A 7,971-nucleotide genomic window follows, 5' to 3' on the forward strand; every position below is an offset into this window, starting at 1 on the left:
TTAGAATTTGTTTAGAGTCATTTTTTTATAGGTATTTGGAGGGATTTGGAGGAGAGCTCAAGCAAGTCACTGCTTTCACTCTGCCATCTTGGCTTCACCCCCTGGTTTAAGTTTTCTTCCACAAAATGACTACAATGGAAATATGTTTTACATGATTGCACATGTATAATCTATATTAGATTACTTACCATCTCAGCAAGAGAAGAGAAGGAGGAATAGAATCTGTAATTCAAAACTTAAAAGAAAATTACAATTGTTTTTACACATAATTATGGAAAACATAAAATACTATTTTTTAAAAAGAGCACAGGCTACAGACAGATCTCAGCAGCAATTCATTCCTTCCAAATTGACATCAAGTCCTTAATGACTTTTTCTTTGTACCCAGCTATTCAACTCTAATGTTTTTACCCAGTCTACATCTCTCCATCTTTCCCATAAGAATAGAATGGAATACCTCATCAAATGTTCTGCTTAAATTCAGGTAAACTGTATTCATAGCTTTCCCCTGATCTACCAGTTAAGTACCTTTCATGAAAGGGAACTTGGAAAATCTGTATGTTCTGTTCTTGATGAAGTTATGTTGGCACTTGGTAATAATTGTTGTCTATTCTAAATATTTACTAATCATCTCTTTTATAATATATTATAGAATCTTCCCAGGAATTAGTGAAGTTTCATCTAGTTGGTAGATATTATTTTTCCCAGTCTTAAAAATCAGGACAATTTTTATTCTTCTTTATTCCTGTATTCATGTTCTTTTTCTCCAGTCTTTTAAAGATTACATAAGATTAAAGATTACATAAGATTTTAAAGATTACATAAAAATTACATAAAGATTTTTCTCCAGTCTTTTAAAGATTACATAAAATGTTTCAGAAATAATGCCTACCAGTTATTTAATACTCAAGATATATTTCAACTGGTCCAGGTAACTTTGAATTTGTTAGGGCCACTGAGGTACTCTCACTGTCTCCTCACTTATCTTGAGTATCAACCTCCTATTATAAATATTTACTTTGTCATCTCCAGTACAATGATCATCCTCTTTGTCAAGAAAAGCTAGAAGAAAAAAAATAAAAATGGAATAATTTTGTATCCACACTGTAATTAGTTATCAAATCCTATCTACTTCAAGCAGAAGTCCTATTCATTCTTGGCATCTTGTCTTTTTCCCAATTTAGCTTGAAAAAAGGTCCTTTGTTGACTTTGTGTTTTTTTTTCTGCCAGACTCAACTCACCCTGAGATTTAGCCCTTTTCTTCAGAATCATGTCACACTTTTGTATTCATCTTCTGTTACCTGCTTTTGATGGATACCTCTAGAAGATGTCAAAATAAAAGGAGTGATTATTTTACTGAATTAGAAAAAATAATAACAAAATTCATTTGGAAGAATTAAAAAGTCAAGATTTTCAAAGGAAATAATAAAAATAAATGTAAAGGAAGCAGGTTTAGCAGTAACAGATCTTAAACTATATTATAAGGAAGTAATTATCATAACTATCTGGTACTGGATAAGAAATAGAAAGATAGATCAATGGAATAGACATACAATTTACAGCAGCAAATAAATATAATAATCTTGCATTTAACAAATGTAAAGACTTAAGATTTTGAGACAAGAATTCATTATTTGGTAAAACTTGTTGGGAAAACTAGAAAGTAGTAAGGCAGAAACTGGGCATAGACCAATATCTTTACACCATTTACCAAGATAAAGTCAAAATGGATGCATGACCTAGATATAAAGAGAGATATTACAAGAAAATGTAGAAGAAAATTAGAAGAACATGGAACATATTATCAGACTTATAGATAGGTGAACAATTTATGAATGAAGAAGAGATAGAGAACAAAGTTAGGTATAAAATTATAATTTCAATTACATTAAATAAAAAGGTTTTGTACAAATAAAACAAATGTAGCCAAGCTCAAAAGGAAGACAGAAAATTGGGGCAGGGAAATTTTATTAACAGTTTCTCAGATAAATGTGTCTTATCTTAAATATATAAAGTTAAATATATATATATGAATATGAGTCATTTGCCAATTTACAAATGGTCAAAGAATATGAACAGGCAGTTTTCCAATGAAAAACAATTTATAGTCATATGAAAAAATATTCAAAATCACTATTTATCAGAAAAATGAAAATTAAAACAACTTTCAGATATCGTTTTACACCTACCAGAGTGACTGAAATGATTGAAGTGGAAAGTGAAAAATTTTAAAGGGGATGTGGACTTATTTGTTGTGGTGGAATTGTGAGCTGATCCAATCACTTTGGAGAGCAATCTGGGATTGTGGCCCAAGATTTATTAAACTACCTATATTGTTTGACTCAATAATACCACTTCTAGGTCTATCTCCAAAGATGACTAAGGAAAAAGAAAAAGAACCCATATGTTCTAAAATGTTTATAGCTGATCTCCTTGTGGTGGCAAAGAACTGGAAATTTCGGGGATGCCCATCAATTGGGGATTGGCTAAGCAAGTTGTGGTATGTGAGTGTGATGGAACACTACTGTGCTATAAGAAATGATGAGCTCAATGATCTCAGAAAAACATGGAAAGACTTGCATAAAATAATGAAGAGTGAAATGAGCAGAACCAAGAGAACACTGGATACAGTAACAGCAATATTGTTTTAGGAATGGCTTTGAGTGAATAAGTTATTTTGGTTATTATAAATACCCAAGTTAACTATAAAGGACATATAGAGAAAGATGCTATAGACATCCAGAGAACTGATAAATAGAAGCACATATAGAATAATTATATATATATATATATACACACACACATATATATGCATATATGCACATATATATGCCTATTTGTATCTAATGGTGGCCATCTCCATGGCAGAGGGGAAGGGAGGAAAAAAGGAAATAAAAAAGAAATTTGCATTGTGATTTTGTTGCATATTTGGAAGGAATAGCAAGTTATTCATGGTGGATTTGCAGTTTCATATACAACCATCATTTTTTTTTTCAATTGTACTACATTACGGAAATGGCTGTTTTATTCCATAAAATAAATTAAAGAAATAAAAGGGGTCCCCTATTGCTATTATATAAATATGTTGGTATGGTACTGTGGTCTCCAAGGTCAAGGCTGAGCCCTCTTGGAGGGGCATAGCTGATCTCAAAGGCAGCATATGATGAAGCAACTGAAAGGCGGTGAGATGGGTAGCATCTCACCTTCCCTGCTATAACTAATCCTGGACTTTATCACCTCCAACACAACCACACTTACCTTTGTGCCCCAACATCCTGATACTCCACACCACCCCTTCAGTGCCCAATTCTACCCTTTGAGCAATGCGAGGGTTTGTGATCATATAGGGGGACCTTACCAAGAGTGAAAAGAACTTTGGAGAGAACCCAGGTGGCAGGAAGATTCTTAGAAGCCAACAAAGGCTATAGAAAAAAGTATCTGAGAGGTAAGAAGAACATCATGAGTCATGGAATCTATTGCTATCAAAAGAAAAAGAAGAGAGATTGTTGAGTAGAACAGAATAATCATCACTGTCAAATGCTGCAGAGAAATCAAACAAGATGAGGATGAACAGAAGATCTAGCAATCAAAGGCCACTGGTGACCCTTTGAGCCCTGAAATGTATTTCCAACCCCATGGTGCTTTGGATTCCAAAATTTTTTTCATCTGTGGCTAGCTCTCCACTGCCACTAACATTTTTCTCATGGGAGCAGCAGTGAAGTTATGGCAGAGAGGGAAGGGGCAGCATATGAGCATTTAATCTATTAGCCTCCTTTTACAAATAAAGAAACTGACACACAGAGTCATGAAATAACTTTCCCAAGGTCATGTTTAATTAATGCCAGGATGGAAACAAGAACCCAAGCTTCCTAGACTCCTATCCAGTTTTCTTTCCAAGTGCCTGAACCAAAGCTACTTCTCTTTCAATGGCAAAACTGTACAAATAGAATCCAAGAGAGAGAAGTGACAAGTGTCTCACACCCAAAGTGAAAAACTTTAAATGCCTGTTGCCACAGGAGAAAGAGTGTTATGTTACAATATTATATGTGTATGACACATGTCATACATACATGTCTATATGTATACACATATAGGTATATATGTATGAGATATATTCGTATCGCCTCTACATACATGTACTTATGTGCATGTGTACATATACATATATGGATATGTGTGTATGTGTATAGACATATATATGTATATTATATATGTTTTCCCACCAAAAAAAATCAAAAACATGAAATAAGATGTCATTGGCACTTTAAAATGAATCCTTGTTCTTTCTGCCTACATAGGATTCACTGCAATTTTAATGTCAATTTGAGCTCAGGATGAGGTTAAGTTCCTTCCCTAAGCTGACTTCAAGGCTACACATTACTAGCATACACTTGGTACTTTGGAAGTGCCACTGTGCCATTAAGATTCCACTCTTTTAATTATTACACTAACATTTTGTCAACAGGCAAAAGCTTGGAAATAATTTAACACTCTTTGTCTCTGTATAATACATTGATTGATATTCATGAAGTGGGTCCCTCCAGTAATGTCTAGACTGAATGTCAAGAGGGTTTACACAAAAAAATGAGGTTCCTGGATGAGGAGTATTAAAAATACAGGAATTATTTTATATTTTGATTTAATAAAGGATTACCTGGGACAATGCAAGTATGCCTCCTTAATAATTTGATATGTAAATGTAAACTGGCCAAATAATTTTGAATATCAAAAAAGAAGAAATGATCAACTTAAAATAATCCTTAACAAGAATCATCACCTTCCTGTAAGTAACATGATTTTCCAGGGCCAAATTCGTTATATCTTATATGTTGACAATAGGCTATCCCTATGGATTTCCTGCTGGCCTATATGTTTTTAATAATATAGAACCTACTGATAGATCCAGAGTGGGGTATATTGTACTTACTCTTTTTTTCTACCAGTCAAAACCCCCTAGTTCTAGATTTACATGTGGCTACTGAGTTCAATCACATTCTCTCACTATCTCTTTACATCAGCACCCCAAGAGCTCTAGGTAATATCATTTAAAGTTCATTTCTAGGAGGACTCATCTTCCTGAGTTCAAATCTGACTTCAGTCATTTACTAACCGTGTGACCCTGAGCAAGTCACTTAACCCTGTTTGCTTTGGATTCCTCATCAGTAAAATGAGATGGAAAAGGAAAAACAAACCACTCCAGTGCCAAGAAAACCCCAAATGAGGTCATGAAGAGTCAGACATAAGTGAAAATGACTGAACAACAATGAAAGAATCTCCCCCAAAAAACAGGACCATAAAAATATACAATGTGCAAATGAGATCAAGAATAGGGGATTTCTCTTCTGTTTTCTCTTTTGCAAGGGTTTGAGAACAAGGGAAAGATGAAAATTACTTCATTAACTTTGAATTACCTTGGACTAACTTTTACTGTTGAGTCAATAAATAAGGATAAAGAAAGAGATTTAGATAAATTAAATAACCAGGATGGTGAGAGGACTGGAGACTATGTTCATGTAAAGATTGGTTGGAGGAACTGTTGAGGTTTAGTCTGAAAAAGGAAAGACTTAGGACTAGTGTTCAGGTATTTCAAGAGCTTTCAATTGGAAGAAGGATTATACTTGCTTTGCTTGGCCCCGGGGGTAGAATTAAAAGTAATGCAGAAAGAGAAGAGGATTTAGGCTTCATGTAAAGAAAAAAATTCATGAAAATATAGACCCATCCAAAGGTAGAATAATAGACTGCCTTATTCAAAAAGAAAAGTTCCTAGTCCCTGAAGATCTTTAAAAAAGAAAGAAAGAGTAGATGACTATTTACTGGGGATTATTATTATAGACTTGATTACTACTTAGAAATAAATCAGATTCTTTCAGGGGTTCCTAACCATTATTAACTATGTGATAGATCCCTTTGAAAAATCTTGTGAAGCCTATGAGCCGCTTTTCAGCATCATGGTTTTAAACACATAAAATAAAATACATAAGATTATGAAGGAAACCAATTATCTTGAAATAGACTTGTCAAAACATTTAAGAAAAACAAGTTCACAAACCCCAGGACTAGATGGACTTTGATGCTCTTTCCTCTAATTGTAAGATTCTGTCATTCTAAGAAGTAAGGAGCTAAGTCAGGACTAAGCATCAGGTAGAGATGGACGTTGTTTTGTTTTTCCTCATTGAAACAAAAATACACACCCAATTTTTCATTGATAAAATGTAGTAATGTATTAATATATGAATGAGGCAGCTGGTAGCACAGTGGATAAAACATTGGGTCAGGAGTCAGAAAGATCTGAGTTTAAATCCAGTCTCAGACACTTACTAGCTCTGTGATCCTAGGCAAATCACTTAATCTCTTTTTCTTCAATTGTAAATTGGAGGTCATAATGACATCTTGCAGGTTGTTAGGATTAGATGAGATAATATTTATTTAGGTTTTTTAAGCCCTTAGCAGAGTACCTAGCTTCTATGTTTATTTCCCTATTAAATGTTTATTCCTTCCTCCATACCATATTGAACCAATATTTTTCCATGATTTTTCCACTCTTTTATTAACTTTCAGTCAGTCACTTATCAGTTGTGTCTGACTCTTTGTGGCCCCATTTGGGGTTTTACTAACTAGCTCTCCTGATATGTAGCATGTTTGGGACTTGGGCTACAAATGTCCCTTCCAGCCCTGCCTTTCTATCTTCTAAGGTAATTTCCACCTCTGAAAGTCTTTGTTCTAACATTCTATAGACTAAGCTTTCTTCTAGCTCTGCTATTCTATGTTCCATGATTTCTTAATAGCAAATCTTATTATGCCCATATCTGGAAGAATTGTCTAAGCTGAAGGATCCTTGAAACTTTTCTAGTTGAAGCCAGATTATGCCCATTTCCCTACCCTTTCTAGTCTAAATTGGTACATTCAACATATGGATATTTGAGGAATGAATGCCCTTTATTTTATTTTGCCCTGTGCCAAAGTGGCATTGTAAGCCAAGTAAAATGAAGTGCTCACTATTAGAAACTCAAAAGGACTAGCTCTGGTAGAATAACCTTCCTTCATCCTGACAAAAGTAGGCTTAGGTCTTGTGTTTCTGAAAGAGTCTGATATTTTACTGGCCTTATGAAGCTAATTCCTTCCTTGCTTCATTCAGCAACACTATAAATGCTATCAGTTCAGACCCAGAAATATGAAGTCAGTGTTAGAGAATCAATTCAGATGTGGTGGTACCTAATCTGAGCTTTGTTTGGGATCATGACTAAATATATCTTAAGGTCTAAGTGGTGGAAGAAAGTGCTATGTCTGCCAGACACTCACTTTCATTATTTAACCTTTCCTCCCTCCTCTTCCTCTCCCCCTCCCTCAGGCAACAAAAGTTTTGCTTACCCTGTTCATATGGACTCTTCATCTGTGCATCCAACCATTTACATTAGTCTTTTTGTGACTGGTGGTTCCAGCTTGGATCATTTGAATGTAGCTAGTGCAACCATTGGACCCTATTATATGCCCAAGAGATTGAATGCATTACTTGATAGTATCAATTTTCCTTGACATTCTAATGAATTGAGAAAATGATGTCTCATCTATGGGTAGAATCTTGCCCTGGGGACAAAGAGTACTTTTGAGGTGTAAATTCCAGGAATCAAGTGATTTTCCAGGAAAAAAAAAAGGTTTCTAATATATGATGAATAACTAAAACACCTGGGTGGGGAATGAAGATATGGGAGTGGGATGGGCACCCTTCTTAAATTGAGGTTCTGAGAGGAGCACTCTATCCTTCAAATCAGAGAGATAGGCTCCATAGGCTGAGAGTTCTTCTGACATGTGAGTTCCAAGACTTAAGTGATCTAGGTCAAAGAGGTATCTGGAGCAAGAGAGAGAGAGATCCTAACAGGCTGCTATTCTTTCAATGTATCCTTATATGTTGAGATCTAATGGTAAACAGTGAGAGAGAGAAAAAGAGAGAGAGAGAAAGAGAGACAGAGAAAG

At 34.7% G+C, this 7,971-nt stretch overlaps 1 long non-coding RNA gene across 1 annotated transcript; it reads right to left on the reverse strand.

Annotated features, from left to right (window-relative positions):
• Positions 1 to 875: 875 nt before the first annotated feature.
• LOC114030647 lies at positions 876 to 7,439 on the reverse strand. Its single transcript, XR_003567654.1, has 3 exons — positions 7,369 to 7,439; positions 1,242 to 1,320; positions 876 to 1,062 (listed from the first exon to the last, which is right to left on the reverse strand). It is a non-coding gene; the product is annotated as an uncharacterized LOC114030647 (long non-coding RNA).
• Positions 7,440 to 7,971: the final 532 nt, after the last annotated feature.

The sequence above is a fragment of the Vombatus ursinus genome, unplaced genomic scaffold (assembly GCF_900497805.2).
Source record: "Vombatus ursinus unplaced genomic scaffold, bare-nosed wombat genome assembly UNPS02014973.1, whole genome shotgun sequence".
In the NCBI taxonomy this organism is placed as follows: domain Eukaryota; kingdom Metazoa; phylum Chordata; class Mammalia; order Diprotodontia; family Vombatidae; genus Vombatus; species Vombatus ursinus.